Source organism: Nyctibius grandis, chromosome 18 (assembly GCF_013368605.1).
Source record: "Nyctibius grandis isolate bNycGra1 chromosome 18, bNycGra1.pri, whole genome shotgun sequence".
Classification (NCBI taxonomy): Eukaryota; Metazoa; Chordata; class Aves; order Nyctibiiformes; family Nyctibiidae; genus Nyctibius; species Nyctibius grandis.
In genome coordinates, this window is record NC_090675.1 from 3347811 (window position 1) to 3367674 (window position 19864).

Below are 19864 nucleotides of genomic sequence, written 5' to 3' on the forward strand. Positions count from 1 at the left end.
CCCCTGTCATGGGAAAAACCACATGTCCATATCACCCCAGGTCAGCAGCACTACTTATTTATGTAATGAAAACCATTTGATTATCCAAATAAATATTTTGGAATCTTTGAAGTGCGCTGTTCTTGCCAGTGGGATAACCACGTGTCAGCGAAATGCAGGAATCGCCGTTCTTAGGGCTTAGGCCAGTATCTCTGCACATAGAAAACATAATTACTTGGTAGTGAGCTTTATATTAAGTACCTGCAGATTTTATTAGATGTGTACTTCTGTCCAATAAAACTGAAAGCAAACTCACTGCCTAGTTGTGCATCCCAATAAACAGCCTCACCTACATTTGTCAAGTTTTAACCAGAACCTCCATGTCGTTCCACAAGGTCTCTGCCCCTGCAACTGCGGTTTCCAATGAAAATGATTCTTAACACTCCTCCCAAAAATCACATCCTGCGGGATCTCCTTCTCCATCCACTACAGCGCGCTCATTTTCCACTTTGAAAGTCTGCAGCGAAAGAGTTCACAATGCTTCCCTGATTACTCAGAATTACAGCCTGCAGAACAGAGGTTTCTCTTCAGTGTAAAATGGGGAACTTCTGAAAAAAAGTAATTATTATGAGTCTTAAAAAATTAACGTGTTTAATGAGAAGCTAATGACATGGGGCATGACTCTGCAGAAAATGCATCTAAGTACTGTGGTCCAATTAACAACACCAGTTCAAACACACACTAATGCTTCACATGGTGGATTTAAAAAGAAGACTATTTAATGTGAAACCATAATTGCACCTGTAATTTTCCACATTCCCTCCGCACAAGCAGAGCTGTGTCTGAATCAGCGTGCACCCTACTTCAGCACTCCGTCTCGCCTTCTTGGATGATGAAATCAGAAACCTGGGTACTGTCTGGCAGCACTGCGCTCATGAGATTTGGATTTCTCCTCAGTCTCAAGGAAAAGATGTGTAGGACCATCCAGAAATCATTGATTTCAATGTACAGTTTTATTTAGGAAAAGTAAGAGTACTAAAAACCATTCATGTTTTAAAACCTGTTACTGCTCAAGTGGAAAGATTTCCAAAATACAAGCATCTTGCTTTAAAGTCAGGTCAAGTTTCCAAGAATAATAATTCTGTGTTAAATATAATAATAAGGAACCAGGCTTCATCCTCACAGATCCTTACAGACTATATGTAAATTGGGGGGGAGCAGTCTCTGCATTGCCAAGACATCAGACATTGCTAAATTGTTTTCCCTACTTATCTTTTAAATACAGATTAAAATTCTAGCTGTGAACAGGCCATGTATTCATCATACTCTGACATACCCGCATGTAAGAACACAGGTGTATTTAGTGATTTGTATCATTACAGTCAGCCTTTTTTCCATGATTCCAACGCAAGAAAATCCAATACTAAGCAATCCTCTAATAATCTTTTTATAAGATTTGCTTGCTTAATCTTGATCCTGACCATTCAGTTTTATTCAAAAGCCAGTTGCTCCTACAAAAAAACAAGTTGTTTCTTGAGGGTCAGAGTGAAAAGCCTGCTGTCCTGCAAGTCCACATCCCACATTTGTAAAACTCTTGTGACAGTCATCTTCACTATCTTTATGTTCTTTGGGACCTCTTCTATGCAGGGAGTCCCTGGCTAGTCACCTGCTGCGGCTTGGGGGCTGCCATGCCTTTAGCAGCTAAAGTGATAACTTCAGATTCCTACAAAGATGAGAAATTTGAAGAAAAAAAAAATGACAACCTCAAAAACGCCAGGATATAGACCCAAAGGGTTTACTACATCTAATTTAGCATACCTGGTAAAAACACCTCAAAATTAATATAACTGTCATCCTCCTGACCTAAATAAAAAAAATACAGCACAGATCTTTTCATGTTGCTTCACTAAGTGAAGCAATTCAGAGAAAACAAACTTTTGCTGCCTTTATGCTTCCTGGCAAAACTCCTACCGAAACACGCTCAGAGCTATAATGCATATGCTTTGGTAGCACACAGTAGATATAAATGAATCATCAAGATGAAAGAAATCAAAATCTCACTACAGACTTATTCAATACATTTACTGTTTGTTAGTTGAACTTTAGAAATAAAAACCCCACATAAAGTGCTGTTGAGCAGCAGCATCTTCTCACAACTGTAATATATAGTCTCAGCTGGGACTAATTCCCAAATCCATGTGCTGAACTGTGAACTGTTCCAGTATTTTTGGGGGGGGCACAGGGAAAGAAAGAGATAAAAAGACCAGGAAAAGAAACCCAGAGGACTGAAGATTAAAAGACAAGACAAAGACAGAGACAGAGCAAGAGCACAGTCTGTCGTTCCTGTGCACTTTTTTCCCCTTCGTTAAAGGCATGCAGGCCTAGCACTGAATCACAATGAACTCAACAGCAGATTAAAATGAGACATACTTGTATAATAATAAATCAACAGAATTAATACAAGCTTATCTTCTACTAACTTAGAAGGGGGAGGTGACAAATTGCACTTAAGGAAAAATAGTTTTACTGTTGCTAGCATAAGCTGAGCATCTATAGGAAACTGCTAAATTTAGAAAGCCAGCTTTTGATGAGAGCAACGGAAATTAATTCAGGTTTTGTGTGTGTGTGTGTGTGTTTTTTTTTTAAAGAGCTCTACAATGTTACTCATCTTCTTGAAACTCTTACCAAAGTAGAGACTTCATAATGCACTATCCTCCCTGCCTACTCCCTCCTACTCTTCCCTCTTAAAAGGCAGAATTGCTCCTTTGGGCTACAGCAATTTAGGAACTTAATGCAGTTTAACAAATTCCCTATCTCTTGGCTGGAGCTGTTTGGCTCTGACAGATGAATCAGAGAAGTCCATAAACGTCTGGAGGATTGGTGCAGACTTTTTCTTGTATGACTATATATGGCAACTACAGATCAAGTTATCTACAATCATTTAAACCTAAGCTTCAAACTTTTTACCTTATTCCTGTCTTTGTGGCAAACTTCCTTGATCTGCAATACCACTGAATTAGACATAAACTGTCAACTACTTTTCTCAAAAGCATTTTCCCAGTCTTTACAAGATGGTAAAAATATTTGAATTAAGATACACTTAAGTAAAAATAAACTTTTGTTAACAAGTTCTGCTTCTCAGAGATACATTTCTATATATCAGTGAACCAGAATGAGATGCCGTGAAGCTGCCATACTCATTTACTATTCCACTGTTATCAAAGACGTGCCCCTCACCAGACAGACATCTTCCGTTACTGCTTACCTGAAATATCAATTAACACCAAGCGTCATGAGAAGTCTAGCACAAACTGGTAAAAGAAGTGAAATCTGCACTCAGAAAAAAGAGGGGAGGTTAAAACTGACTGACTGATGTATGCAGGGACTTATAAAGGAATTCCAACAATGCCTGCAACACCCTTCAACCCAGAAAAATACTCTATTTTAACTTCTTACTACCACCATCTTTTATACACATGATGATTTTTACAAGGTGCTTGAATGAATACATCAAAACCAATAGTATGTGATACAATATTAAAGGCTTCTTTTAGCTCGATCCAAAAACTCCTCTGTGCATCCAAAGCAAAGGGTACACCAAGTTCAAGCAACTGCTTTAAGCTAAATATTCCTAACACACCTCAAAATGGACATCAAGTGCCACTGAGGGCTCAAAATGGATAAGATTACAGCTTCTCAAACCCAGGAGTGAAACCTGGGTAAACAAACATGAGAGACTGAAAGTAAATATTGAGTTTTGTATGCACAAGGGAATAACAGGAGAGTATGACAGACAGAGGCGATGGTACCATCTAGAAAACCTCAAGTGAGGAGCCATGTGAAGAAACATTTATTTAGAAACATCTTTATTAAACAATTTTCTTTGAAGTCTGTTATAAAGAAAATACACATGCACAAAAATATTTTCAGAAAAAAATTCACGACTAACCTCCAAAAAAGCAAACCAATAGACAACACTGTCAAAGTGCAACAGCATAGTACTCGATGAGAAATCAAACTAAAACCCCTGATGGTTTTGGGGATGTGTCCACAACAGCACAGAGCTGGTATCTGCAGCTCTCTGCTCTCCCAGGAGTTGCATAAGGAAATAATATCACAAATGACAGCTTAGCTCATAGGTACAGTTGTTATTTACCATAGTTTCAATCTCTCCCCCGCCATTTGCTGTAGAGCATTTAAAACGCAGGTGTTTCCCAGGGGAAGATCTGGTCCTGAGTGAGGAGATGGCATCCTCCTCTCTCACAGATTCAAGATGCTATTATTGTTTTATTTTACAATGCCTAGTAATTTACTGAGTCCCTGACTTTCATGTTCAGTCACATGAATGCAAAAGCGATGCAAAAAAAATCCCAACAAACCCCAAACTTAAAACACTTTGGGGTTTTAGTGGTGCTTGCTGACAACACCTGAGTGAAGACTGCTCACAGGGCTTCCACAGAAAAGTTAAAACACTCTACTGAGCTGTTAAACTCCGTGATGTTTCTTGCACATTTTCAGTACCTTACTAATTTTGCTGAAAGTTCTGAAATTCTACTTCTCCTCCGGCTGGCTTACAACTACCTGAAAAAACATTAGCGAGAAATAATCCTGCTGCATAGCCCCCTTCCGAAATACCACAGGGCTGGCTTTTAAATATTATTTAAAGCAAAGATCCACAGCCAGCCTCTTCCTGTGCAAGACGCATACAACAGTTAATTGCCCTAAAGATCATGAGCCGCTTTGAAACCTCAGCAGATGACAAACTGTAGCACAGCCACCACCTGATGGCTAAAAACTGTGGGCCAGATTCACAGAGGATGGAGAGCTGCAGGCGCAAAATGTGAGCGCAGTCACACTTCGTCCTGTGAAATGGTCTTAGGAAACGCAGATAACAAAAGTTAAAGAAAAAGCTACTGTTCAGAGGAGATTGTATCTTACCCAGCTGCTTATTAACACCGTGCAGTTAAAACATGTTATTTTAAATTTGTAAAGGAACACTGTGTTTGGAAATGCAATATTTGAATAAGCACTCTTAAGACCCAAAGCATATCAAGTTTTCCCAACTGATTACAGCCTTAAAAACTCTGACATTTCTGAACCACTGATCTCTTTCTTAGCTAGGGCAGCACAAACACTGAAGACCATTCTTAGGGGAGAAAAGGAGGGGGGGGAGGGGAAAGGGGCAAATTGGGCAAGTGACACCACGGACTCCCAGAATCTGTATTGATTAAGCAACTTATTTGACTTTACAACTTCTACTTACTGGATCCTGATCATCTATACTTATAAAAACATGTCACAGTTAATTTTTAAAATTTATTTTGAATTTTCACCTTATTAAAACTTAAGAAGAATGCATGTTTCAGTATATTTTCTCTCATTTTAAAAGAAGGCTTCCAATAACCCAGTAAAACTGTGTTTTTGTAGGTTACTTACTCATCCGGAGAGGACTCTTCCTAGTAGAAAACAGACACTGGACAACCTAAGGGGCTTGGAGTGATCAAGCCTTTTGTAAACCACTTGCACATGAAAAGATGGGAAAATTAAACTGACCCCACGTTAGATTTAGACAAGAGGAAGGTAATTTTTCAGAAGACGCTGGGGACGGGAGCCCTGGTGTTGAAGGCCGCTGGCCCTGCTGCGCTCCCCTTCCCGCCACACAGGCCTCGGCTGTCAGCGACGCTGCGAGCCGGCGGCCTGGCCTGTGCCACGCTGTACATGGCGACCACATTCCAGCTTTCTCTGGGAGCTCCTGTTGCCGCTCTGGGCATCTTTCAGGCTCTTACAGCTTTTACATAAATCAGAATAACCGCCTTTGAAACCGCCTTTGATTTTTTTTTTTGTCGAGCACGCAGCAGTGACACAGGATCGCTCGCCAGCCCCCGTGCCGTCCTGCGCCGTTACCTCACCTGAAGGCAGAGCTTGGAGCGTGCCCTGCTCTGACACCTTCTTTGTAACAGTCGTGTATGAAACATCTTCACCACATCACACTTAAGTAGGCAGCTAGAAACAGTCAGCTAACTTTCAAATTAGAAAATAGTGCTCTTTTATTCTGATGCTATTGACACAGTGAAATTTCACCACTCTGGATGTAACTGCAAGTTAGAATAGTGAGTCCCATCTGGGAAAAGAAACAAACATCTTTACACTACTGTAACTGCACCCATATTCTTGTGTATAGTAAACTGGTAAACAATGAAAAACCCACACCCTCTCTCACTGCTAACCAACATTTATTTCCACACAACTTTTGAGGGTAAACCAGCCTCAGGCTTTTGTGATTTTCTGAAAGACAGGCTGCCTCCTCCACCCACCCAGACCTCAGAAACCCCCTTAGCACCGGCCACCTCGAGCAGCTTTTCTACTTGTCAATGCCGGGGTGAAGTTACCACCTCGGTGGCTGGAACAGCTCATGCAGCATTTGAACGATCCATCGGATCTGAGGACTGAGATAATTCACTCATGCCATGGATTCATCAAAGCAGACAAGGGTGTCTGATGCATTATTTTTGACGCTGCTCTCAAAGTTGTTACAAGAACGGCGAAATGTTTCATTGCCATTATCAGATAATGGAAGCATAAACAACTGTTAGGTATCATTCAGTTATATTCCATGTGTTTTTTTTTTAATAGTGCAGAACATAGGGAAAGGACTGCATGACAAAAACTGCTCACTGGTCAAGTTCTAGATGCACCGGAGGTGAGAGAGACAACTCCACAGACTGCCTCTCTGGATTGCAATCTGCGTTTTTCCAACTGTGTCAGACCTAGACCCCTAATTTTTATGGTTCTTTTTCCTTCTTGCCTGCCCGCTGAACTCCCAGTGCAGTGCAGCAGGCACCACTCACTCCCTGCAGCGGCCGGCTTACCTGCCGATGCACTCCCTGCCAGCCTCCCAGCTGGAGCTGGGATTTCTCAGGCAAGCTTGGCAACTCACCGCAACCTTTCTGTTCCATATCCCCCCAAATCCTCTTGTGTTAAGCACCCTCCTTTTGACCACAAGTTCACTTTTTGGATAAGTAAGCCATTAGCATGATCCAAACCAGCCACGGTTATTCCCCCATAAACAACTTGTCCAGTATTTTCTCAAGGACTTTGCTCTCTTCATTTTTCTGCTCAGTTTTTTTGACAGCTCTAACTGACACTCTGGAGCGTTACCCATTAAAAACCAGCACACTGAAGTGTGTAATATGTTCATAAAACATAAATATTTGCCAGATTGCCATACAGAAATACTTCATTATCTTCCCCATAACTGGGTAAAACACAAAAACTTAAGTTGCAACAGCATGAAACACTCCTGGAAGTGTGAAAATTATTGCTCATTTTCATGTAAACTGGAGTATTAAAATATAAATCATACTGTTTACATTAACTAATCAGGAGAATTTCAGTTGATGCAAGTAGGAAGCTAGAATTATTAACAATTTTTTCTGAACTAGGTCTGTTAACTAATAGCTTTTTTGCCCCTTATCAGCTGCACAAACAACAATGGTTTTTAAATCAACTAAGTGACCTGTGAACTTCTCCTAAATGGGGGCCATATAATTTAAGACAGCCAAGAAACTTTCATGGGTGTCAAGAGGGCTCCTCGCAAGGGGCACATGTGGAGAGAGTTAAAGCTTCAAACCACTATTTTTTTTCCCCCTACTCAAGTGTCAGCTGTGATAAGCCAAAATTAACAACCCTCCACTGTACCACTTCAAATGAAGGGGAAAAGAATTTCTTCTTGCTATTCTAGGTATTTTAAGTTGCATATGAGCATGGTAGCTAAATATAGACAGCGACAACAAGAGACAGCATTGTCCCTTTGGGCACATTGAATATTATCTCAGAATTCCCATCTTCCTGGGCTGAGCCTCGGGTTTGTTTTTTTTTTTTTATTATTTTTCTTACTTAGCGAAGTGTGTATTAACCCCTACTTTGTTTTTGATGGATCAGTTTAACAAAAAAATATATTTTTAAAAAAAAAAAAAAAAAGTATTAAAAAAAGGAAATCCCGATTCCACAAAAGCACCAGAAAGATTTCCAGTAATTTGCTCAGCTCTGTGTTACTGTCCAGTGCACAGAGAGCAGATGCCTTCTGTTTTCCGAGTGGACTGTCAAGCTGTTTTTGAAATGAGGAGGGCATCAATATGAAGTTTTCACAGCTTACTAAAACAGAAAGCTAAGTTAATATTTTTAGATGTAAAAGTGTCTTTTTCTCCGTGAATCACACACTTCACTTTCACGTTTCAATCAGAAGTGTAAGAAATAAAATCAATAATTAGTATTTTCAAAACACTTCCTAGGAGCACAACTACATTATTTGGAATCCAGCAAGCTCATATGAGGTTTTAATATTGAACATGACCAGACTTTCATATGACATGGATGCTCCTGACTTCTGAAGTATTTAAATACCATTGAGTGAAGCATACATCGCTTAATGTACCTAATGCACTTAGAACATTGACAACACTTCATTTTTAAGCCGGCTTCTATACAAAGTTTAATTTTTAAAAGCATCTATAAATTATCAATGACATCTGTTCTGCAAAATGTCAATTCCTATCCTTGGGCTGGCAGAATCCATCTATTTTTTGTAACATCCTCTTCATATTCAAGCAATTTTAAAGCCCTGTTGACATATGGTTTTCAAGTGTGATGTTGCTCTTCTAGGATTTCATTATTTAGACAAGTCCCATTCTAATGTAATGATGACAGTAAGTAAACACAACAATTTCTGGACTATACCCCATGGCTCTAACTACAAATGACGAAATGGTTAGGTAAGTGATAGGCCCAGATACCCCATAAACCGATAGCATACGATATCAAGAGTAAGCAGCAGCTGGAGATACCATCTTCCACAAGCCACTTAATCTTATGATCAATGAAGTATAGTGGCACTCATCATCACTAATACTTGCAACTCAGAAGATCATTTATTGTGACAATATACAAACACGGGGTTGTCACCACACACCCATTCCATCAGGCGAAATCTGATTTTGGTTATTCTATTCTGTTCATCTAATTTTACCAGACAGTCACAATTTAGCATGTCATTCTTTAATTTCTTCAGCTGCTGTGCACTAACATCGTGGCTTGTTAAAATGCAATTAGGATTGCTTTTTATGCCCTTATGATGTTACAGAATGAGGGATAAAAATAATTTTCAAATGCCCACAGTAATCTTCCAAACCCTGCACAATACACACTACGTTCACTTCTTAAAGATTATATAGATTAAAAATATCTCATATTTGTTTTCAAGTCTAATACACAGGGCTCTTCTTGCTTCTTTTCATTCTCTACCCAGTAAGTTACTGAGCTCACATCTATACCGAGGCATCCTCTGAATTTAAAACCAAGTTTTAAGAAAGTTTAATCTTGAAGCAACAATTGCAACAACTGCTCTGGTTCTATATGAACATATCATAAACTGCCACTGTCTTCTTCCACAATTTGTCATACAGCAGCAAAACAGACACTGCCCGCCTCAGATTCTGTAATTGTGGAGCACTGTCTACTGGATGCTGAAATCCTGCTTTCTGGTCATGGCAAACATAAATCAAAGAAAAAAATCTGCTCTATTAAATCTATTTGCTCTGGGAGAACAGGGATTTATCATCCACTAAAACAAGTGGTCAATAAGATTCAGAAGTGCTTAGTGCAGACCTTGATGAATTGGGATGCCACAGGTGATGCTGTAATTGTATTTGAAAGGAATCCACAAACAGAAAAGTGAATGCTCTATTTATTTAAGTGTATAGATAGGCTGGGGATTAAATGCATCACAAACATAGTAGGATTTTCCCTCTGCATCCCCTCAGGGAGGATCCTTAGCAGACTGTCCCAAGAGGCAAAAGCAGTAAGACAACAGATAGGGCTGCTTTAACACGTAAATCTAAAATGGATATTTCTTATACAGCCATCACAGAAGATATGGTTTCTAGTAGTTTTTCAACATGACACAAACCTTGAGCAAGTGACAAAAAAAAAGCTGCAGCAGCAGGAGCAGTGGCAAGATGGGGTGAAGCCTAGGGGCCCTGCGCGGAACCCACGGAGTTTGGAGACAGTTCACTGGCAAATACCATTTAATGACTCAGGAATGGCTGGGGCATAATCCCTGCCTCAAGTCCCATGATGATTCCCAACACAAAAGGGAGCTTGGTTTCTCACCCAGGACAAGAATTTGGTTCCAAAGGTTCCAAAGGAAAGCAGACTTAAATAGCACAACTATGTAATTAATAAGGAAACAAATACAGGTAATATTGCAATGACAACTTTGGGAGTTAATAAACTAACCACAAACTAATCACTTTTTTCTCTGTTTTTGAATAGAGGAATCAGATTCTGCTGCTTTATGTGTTTGACTTTTGTTCCAGCAACTTAAACATTATATGGAATCAACATCCTTCCATAATGCAACAGCCAGTTTTAGTGCAGAGCACAAAACACTTCCCAAATGATAAAAACGCCTATCTTCCATGGCTTGCAGCCAGCTCGAATCTGAACTTGGATGGCAAATCCGCATCTGGTTTCACTTTTCAATAACAAAACAAAAATCACAGGCATCATTCATTATCTACAAGGTTCAACATGAAGGCTTTCAAATACACTTTAAGAACTAATTAAATGCTTATTTAAAACTGAACTGAATGTAAATACTAAACTGAAACTGAACTGATTAACTTGCAACGTTTTGTGCCTGATTATCTTTCTGAAGAATGAGCTTTTGGCACTCTGGACGTTTGCACTGGAGGATCAATTTCCTGTTCGCATCAAGACTGCTAAGGAAATCTTCCACACATTTGATTCAACTTATGTTTAAAGTGTCTGCTTAGTCTTGGACGCAGGACTAGACAAAGATAATGTTTTCGACTGGGTAAGATAATGTTTTGAATTTAGGGGCTAAACTGTATTGGTTTTGTCATTAGACCACAGGCCAAAATTCAGGGATGCTCAAAGCAGTCTGGCCAAGCTGCGTGCAATCAGACCTCTCCCTTTCAACCAAGGACTTAGACGCTACAGAAACTCCTCATATGAGTTCCATAACACCTCATTTTGGTTTAAATTTTCTTAACACGGCAACACACACTTGTGAGATATATTCATCTTCTGCATTTGATATAGCTAAGGAGGGAAATGAGATTCATAAGCTATAGCCTTCATTCACTTCCAAAGTATTATCCTAGTAGCTAAAAAAAGACATAATTGGCTCCTACTATTGTTCCTTTTGACGGTTCCTTATTACAGCCAGCCTTTCTTGCACCTTTGAAGTTACGAATTCAGTTTTTAAAGTCACATAACTATCTTTATATATTGTTTATTTCTGTGCTTCTTTTCACTCGAAGGTATAAAGCATATTCCTAAATTTTATACACTTGTATTACAGTAACACAAACAAAAATCCAGAGAGGACTCAAGCTCCCTCCATGCTGGCCTCTGCCCCAGTGAGGATGCAGTCTTGTATCAGACAGGATATAAGAGAACAGACAAATGTAGTCTGAGGGAGAGGTACTAACTGAAGAGCATTCAAAGAGAAAATAGGAGAGTCAGCTGCTTGTTAAGAGCCAGGAGACATTCTTACGCAGCATACTTCACCAGGAACATCACAGGATAAAAAAGAAAATGAGTCCACTGTTTGCTCTTCGATATATATCCAATTTCAGTCTCTGACAGAAGAGGCAGCAGAACTAAAATTAAAAGCATTCCTAACAGAGACTGTTGCTCTTTTTTTGTGATTGTTACAAGTCACAATAGTATAAATTTGTGAAGTGTTTTAACGCTTTTTCATTTGAGCTTAATTAATTTTCATAGAAGTTTGAGCTTAATTAATTTTCATAGAAGTTTGACAATTTTCTCATTTGTTGTTGAAATCACAACATGAGTTTTCCATGTGCAAGGAAAATATAATAATAACAGCTCACAAAGTCATTTTTGGACTTGTTTTTGTATTTCACAACCAAAAATACTTCCAATGTAAACTGTTAACTGAAGCTCTGACAAGTTTTATTATAAATATTCCTAGCTTTAAAGAGAAATTTGAATATATTCACTTAGAGTATGTTCAAGACACAGTTTAGGTCTGACAGCTTCAGATTATGCCTCATTTATATGTAGCAGTGATCAAACTCGTTAATATGTGAAAGAACTAAAGGAACAGAGGATTGTGAATCAAATAGCATGAGCAAAGTTGTCTAGTAACATGAATAGCTTATGAGGATTTACGTAAGGTGATAGTTTTCATGGTCCCTTGTGCCAAGGTTTCTAAAATAGATGAATAAACAGGGCGTAGCTTTGAGCAGCACTTCTTACAAGAGGCTGAGGTTGTGTCATTAGCAGTCGCTGCAAAGCCAGCGAGGCATACAGCGCTGATACCGTCACCAGGGCTGCGATTCACTCTATACGCAGAGCTCCACTGCATTAAGTCGAGGAGGAAGCATTTAATCTGCCCATAATTCATCCCGTATGTTAAAGGCGATAGGGTCCTTTCTACTCAGTCAAGGTGAGCGATTTGACAAGACAGGTAAGCTGGTTCAAAACTTTTCTCCTTTTGGCTTTCGTACTGCCAAACGTTGTTTGCAGTGCAAGTGCAATGGCTCAATAATTTAAGAAGTGTTCTTGTGAAGGAAAATCAAATCTCACTGTGAAGCAGAGTCTCCTTAAGATTCATTTCATCTTCTGATAACACAAGCTGTGCACACACAATCACTGAAGATGATAATCTGCTATATCTAACACTAAGTCTACTATTATTCCATTTATTAAAAAGTGCTGTAATAATGTTTTGTGCATACATGTACTAAAAAGACAAGTGGATTACGAGATGGAAATTCAGGGTACTTCTTTCTTACAACATATGGCTGCCTAATACCTCAAATTTATTATGTACAAACGTGCAGCTTAGCATGTTTTGTTCAGTCTCCCCTGTACGAGAGCTCTGCCAACAACAGTTTCTCTAGCAAGAGCCAGAGGCTCCCACACCTCAGACTTCTGGGGGAAGGATAACCTGCAAATCAAAGACATGTTCACTTGTTACTGGTTGTGCTTTTTCCTAAATAAATAAATCATCAGCAGATGTAGCTATTAGGGAAAAAGGGAGTGCTGATTTATTTGGCATGAACTCATATGTTTCTGAAATAAAAATAACCGGTTACTGCTGTCCAACACATGCCACGAATGACTTATCAAAGTGACCAAATTTAATCTTTAAGAGACATGAAGTGGTTTTGAACCAAAAGACAGAGGATTAAGAAATCTCTTACCAATATTCTCCATTCAACCATCTCTTAAGAGCTGATATACCCATCACTGTTCAAGCCACAAGGAAGCACTAACTTAAAATGTTACCATTCATCCAGAGACTTACAAAACAACTATGTGAATTAAAGAAAATAAACATTACTAGGAACATTATATTTCTCTTTGCAATTTTCTATTTAAACACACTGCTTGGGGCAGCTGCCAGGAGAGAAGCTGGACCTACTGCACATGTGCTGCACACACAGTTGGAGAGCATGCAGTGAGTCTCGCGTGTTAAAGAGCCCATCCGAGACTCCTGTTCATGCTAAAACTACTTCGCAGCACATGCACAAGACTTCCGTCAGGGACAAAACATTTCAGGCTCACGGTGCATATGCTATCGAGTTGATCTGCACATGCGTGGTTGGGCTTTGCCTGGGGATTTTCTGTTCAGACCAGGGCACCAGACAGTCAGAAATCCCGGGCAGAGAGCGCCAACCTTCTCAAATACTCCCTGGACAAAATTTCCAGGCCAAAAGGAGGAAGAAAGAAAAAAAAAAGAAAAGGAAAAATAAAGTGGGAGAGCATGGTTGGAGAACACACCAGGCTTATTTTAGCACTTCACATTACTGAAAATATCTGTTTAATTTTTCGTGTAATTTATGTGAATTTCAAGGAACCAAAGCTGTAGTTAAAGACAATACACACAAAAGTGCAAGTTCCTTTTGTTTTGTCTGCAGGTATGGACCTCCTGATCCTCCCTCTGTCTTCTCTCCCATTTTTCCCTCACCTGGAAATTAAACCTAGCTGCATTAGCACAATATTCCTCAGGGCAAGAGCTAGTAAAAATGTATTAATGTCCCTCAGCACTGATTTCAACACGCTACAGGCTCTTGCTCACCTGCGGGCTGATCCCACTTCTATGGCTGCTTATGTAAGAAACTTCACCTAACCACTCTTTTGTCCTAGAAAATTAACGACAATCACGTCTTCTATTTCTTAATCAAGTGATACTTAGAAACTACTGACAAAAAGACGGCTTCTAAAGTATTCTGACTGTAACTTTCTCATTACACAAGCGTTATAAAGCTGGTCCTAGCAAGCTCTCTTTTAAATTATAACCCACACTACCTTTACTTGAGATAGGATTTCTGCTGAATTTTCCTGCTTAAGCTCCATATTGCAAACTGCTAGAAACTGGTTCCAGGTAACTTATTAAACAACATAGTTGATATATGTGAAATGGCTTTCCCAACCATCTCAACCTTTTCCGACCTTTGCTGTCCTTGTCAATGGCCGTACTTAGTTCCAGCTCTGGACTCTCGGTGTTCTTAGTGCTTTATCTCGGTTAGCAATAGTGCAGAGCCAGACAAATTGCAGTAATGTGCCATTTCCTGACATGAAGCCAAAAGGGGGAAACAGTAAAGGGCAGGATTTCTGATGCATTTCTTCACTATTTTGAATACAAGCCATTAGCAGAACAAACAGAAAAATTTGGGTAACATTTAGTTCACCAATACTGATCATTAACATGGTATTTCTTTCTAGCAACCTCATTGCTTTATAAAAATTATAGTCTACTATTGGTTTGCAATCAAGGTATGCAATAACCATGTTCAGGTCCCAACCTTATAGGACATATAAAAGTCTTAGGACACCGAGATTTAGTAAGTAGTGATCTCTCAGGCTCCCAAGGAGAAAAGGATTTTGACAGCAATTTATCACTTCTTAGAATAAGTGTTCTTCTGAAAATTAGTACTAAAAATTTAAACCTATATCTATGCAATTCAATTTTGAACATTTAATGTCTCTTACGCAATAGCTGCTGTTTTCAAGTTGAAGCCTGTGTATTTTAAATGCATGCTGATAACATGATTAATCATAGAAGTACTTGTGAAAAGTAAAATACCCATTTTGTCAATAGCAGCAGCAGAACCCCAGCAGCACTTTGGAGTCCAACAACGGAATCACACCCACAAGCTATGGAGGAGCACAGACCTGGTCGCAATCCCTCCCTTTGCTCATACCCTTTCACCCCCTATTTTCTTCTTCTTTCTGCTTTTAGATGGAACTTAAAAGTGACTCTTAATCCAAACATTACATGTAAATCTTAGTAGAGAACATTTAAAAGTCATAATTACTAACCATTTCCCTAGATAATTAGCTTATAAAAAGTGTATTTTTAATGTGGATTGCCAAACTCTCCAGTAATCACCTCACACCACTTCCCCACAGTAACAATTATTGAAGAACAGTTTAAAAATGCATAAAGAAGAGCATTTAGTGCTCATTTACTTTAGACCAAACGTCAATAAAACCTCAAGATACTGAATTTCTGAATGCATCCAGTTCGCAGTATGAAGCTACCACAAAGAAACCGCTGGGCCTGGACTCACGTTGTCTGTTTAACTGCGAACTAACTTGTTCCTTTCCCCACTCTTTAGTTTTCCAAACCTTCCATCTCCAACAGCATCATAAAAGGAAGCCCAGCCTGCCAGAGCACACTGAAACGCATGAGACTCAGCATGCATTTTCGACCCGGTGAATAGCCAAGAACTTTTGTGTTTATACTACTTAGTTGTTCATACCAAGTTTCAATAGAGCCATTTCAGCAGCAGCTTTCGTATCTCTAGCGCACCTGAAAAAATAGGTCGTGTTTCCTATGGCATTTACTTTGTCTCGTGAAGGGGCAGGAAGCCCTTTTGCAGAGGCGCTCCTTCGCGCCTGCTGCCTCTCGCTTTGGTCTGACGCAGTGACTGCGCGGCGCTGAAGGTGAAAGGATCTGAAAGCCAGCTCTATACACAGTATACACACAGCAATTTGTTACTGTGAAAAACCATCTGTTTCTCGGTATTACAATCCTCAGAGGGGAAATTATAGCTAGCGTTCAACATAAAACATCAATTTAAACCATCAACTATTCATAATTTCAATTCTTTATTGGAAACCAAGGACATAAATGTCAGGGAATAAAGCAATATTTCTTTTATTAACTGTTCCATTCATCTGGCTATTAAATAAAACCAGGACCTTAATAAATAGCATTAGCCTTTGTACTGACAGCCATCCCAACTAGCACCATAATTCTAAATAAAATGCATTATATTTCTAGTATCTTTTGGTTTTATAATAAAAATCAGGATTACAAGCATCTAAAAACACATGGATAGAATATTTTTGTAGTGTTGCTGCTCCTCTATAGTTAAATGTTTCGTTTTAAGAAACAATACCGACCAAATAAACCCCCCTCTATTTATATGCAAGTTTCCAGTCAACCAACTACTTCCTGATAATATTCTACCAACATTAATATTACTAAAGAAGAGAAAGGATTCCAGTACTGATGCTGCTTGCCTGTTGCCAAATGGTATTATTCTTTTAATCCCCTGCTCCCAGATATGATGCCTGCTACAAAAAATAATAACAATAGTAATAATATTAAAGGAGTGGGTGGATGGAGAGTGGGAGAAAGGAAGAGTGGCAGAGACGGGGAATGTGTTCTTCATACAGCATGTCATCACCCATTACTAATGGCAAAAAAGTCTGTATTTATGTTGACAGTTACAGAGTATTTCTGCAGTTTGGTATTTAAGAATTACACACAAAAATACTCAAGTCCAACTGACTGGGAGAGTGAATGCAGAGATCTGTTTGTAATTCTTTTGTGTGACAAATGAAGGCAGATCTCCATTTGCTGTTAGCGAGGGCTTGACTGAGAACTGCCAAATTTAACTTTGTATGATTAGATCAGACTATCCAGGAGTTTCCCCACATCTTCCAGGAACAGAAAAAGAAACATTTTGTAAGAGCTGAGAAGTCCTCAGAAGTCCATAGATTCTCTATTAATGTTCACATAATTGTCCATTATTCCTCCTTAAGAATAGCTCCCCTGCTCTTAGTACTACCAGCATGGGGTACTCAAGAACACCATTATAGGGGAAAGGAAGCACAACTGTAATCAAAACAATGATTACTATCACAGTCATTTAAATGCAGAGTGAGAAATGAATACAAAAATATTCACTTGAAAGTGAAAGGTAAGAAATTAACTTTTTCCCCATGGACATCAGAAACCTAACCTCAAAACCAGGAATTACTTGTAAATTTTTTACATCCCTTTGGAGCACACATTAGTTTCTCCTTCTGCATTTAAATGAATGTAATGGTAATCATTGTTTTGATTACAACTGTGTTTCCTTCCACCCAAAATGGTGTTCTTAAGGACCCCATGCTGGCAATTCTAAGAGTAGGAGAGCTGTTCTTAAGAAGTAGTAATGGACAATTATGCAAGTGTTAGCAGTGAATCCACAGACTCTATAGGGCTGCTCATCTACTTAATGCAACATTTCCGTAGAATTTCTTACGGCTCCACATACAATAAAAACCATCATGCCGACATTAAGAAAAAAATAGCATGATTAAAATACAGTTGCCATTGTGGTTAACATAAAAATATCTTTCTCCTTCTTGTAAGGTTTATTTATGAAGATGGAACCAGGAGCGTGGTCAAAATGGGAGCATAACAATTAAGGTTATATACAGTTTTCATGTCTCCTGATAAACGCCCAGTATATTCTATTGTCTTCAGTCATTTCTACCAACCCTAAATTACCATCTAATCTCATCCTTTTTCTGTCTCCTGGCAAATGGATACCACCTCCTCCTCCTGCTTTCAGTTTTAACTACCCTCTTCTATTTCTAACTCCCTGGCCTGAAGTCTGTCCCAATTTACTGTGCCTGGGTACCAGCAAGCAGGAGTTAAGCCTTCCTTACCCATGGACAGCTGCCTTCCAAATACCTGCCTCTGTTTCTCACTGCCCCTAACCCGACAACAGCAGAACTGAGTACTGGTCAGGATGGATTTTCAGCAATACCCTGGTTTGCAGTTGATGGCCAGACTCACTCTTACAGCTTGCTTTTTGCATCAACCTCAACACCATCTGCCTTCCAAAACAACTGCGTAGCACCACTGGCAGAAGATACCCTCTTTGGCTACTTTCCCTACTACACTTCCAGACGGTCAGAAATTGGGCTATTGAGGGAAAGTAACAATTATGCTCAGGCTCGTTAATCAATGTTAAGTATGTGCATCAGCCATAGGGTTAAAACAGAGTATTATAATCCAAGAAACTGCTGTGGTACTGTCACAGGGAGAAATGACAGCTGTGTGCTGCTTGAGAGCTGGGATTTTCCTCCAGGTAACTACTCCTAGCTTTGAGATACTCGATACCATTTATCAAATTTCTTATGAAGGTGCCTCCTAACAGCACCTTTACTGTGAGCACTGAACAGCAAATGATATTTCAGGAATTGTCAGCATGTCTGGTTAACCAAGTTTAATAAGATACTTAATTTCCTTACAGTGCCTATTGCTAGCATCTCCCAGAAAGTTAGCAGTTCTGCCCTCCCACCCCTTGTCTTCATCAATTAGGATCAACGAGCTTCTGAATAAATGCATATACATACATACACCAACTAGGTCTCCAATACATACAGTCAGTATGTATTTACATCAGTGAATTAGGTAAATTCAATCACATTGTCAGTAGAACCACCACAGACTTGACTCTGCACATTTTTAAGGAGTAAAAATCAGGGCAATCAACTTCTGTCACACCTTGTTACTGCTGCTTTCAGGTTTCATAGCATGTACTTGAGCATAATGCTGAACAGAGAGCGTCCTGGGCTGCTGCTCAGAGAGGAGGATGCCTTGTGCAAAATGGATAATGAGACAGAGGCAGGGAGAAAAGGGGCCAAAAGCAGGGAGGGATTGTTTCAAACATCAAGGATTCAATACATTCACTCCAGGATTCAGATACCTGTAGAAGACAAATTGGCTAAAAGCCTCTGGTCGTGACCAAAAGCAGAAAACAAATATAGGAGCTTTTATAGTGGGAACCTATTCTCAACTCCAAATGAGGAAGATCAGGTACAGGAGAGGGGTTTGTGAGACGTGCACAATTCAAGACAACAGAGTAACCAACTCCCATACTTGGTAGATTAAGTGAGAGAGGACACAAGCCTAAGGGGGGAAGAAGTTAAGAAGAGCTTGGCAGAATCTTAAATAAAATCTTTATTTTATTTAGGGGTTTATTCAGGGGTCCAAATGCCCCCTGAAGAAGAAGAGTGTGAAAAGGGCCCAATGGCTAAAGCACAAGCTCTTCACTGACCTCAAATGAAAGAAAAAAGCCTAAGGGATGAAAGATTTGGGCGAGACTGCCAAAGACAAGTATAAACGTACAGCATAAACATTTAGAAATAAAATCAGAAATGTTCCAGCACGGAATAGGAGAAAACTAGCAAGAAATCCAATAAGCAGCAAGAAATACACTTTATAAATAAAGGAACAGTGGAATGACAACCAAAGGGACTGTTGGCTTAACATACAGTGTAAAAAGGGCATCGACAAGAGCACAAGGGATGTCTTATTACATCAGCTTTTACTAGAAGACCTGCCAGTAGATGGCTGACATGAGGAGAAAAGAGGGGAGGTTTTAAAATTTATCTGGAACAGATTACAAAGGTGTCAATTAAAGTGTTTAGGTATTTTCAAGCTGCCTTGGCTTCATAAACTTTGTTATGTATGCTAAAAACCTGACAAATAATTCAAGACATTAGCTGTTACCTTAAAAAGGACCTAAAAAGGCCAAAT

General features: G+C 39.3%; 1 protein-coding gene across 3 annotated transcripts in view; it reads right to left on the minus strand.

The window, feature by feature from the left end:
* Positions 1-19864, minus strand: part of CUX1 (cut like homeobox 1) — a 276370-nt gene that overhangs the window by 172202 nt on the left and 84304 nt on the right. The window lies entirely within an intron of this gene.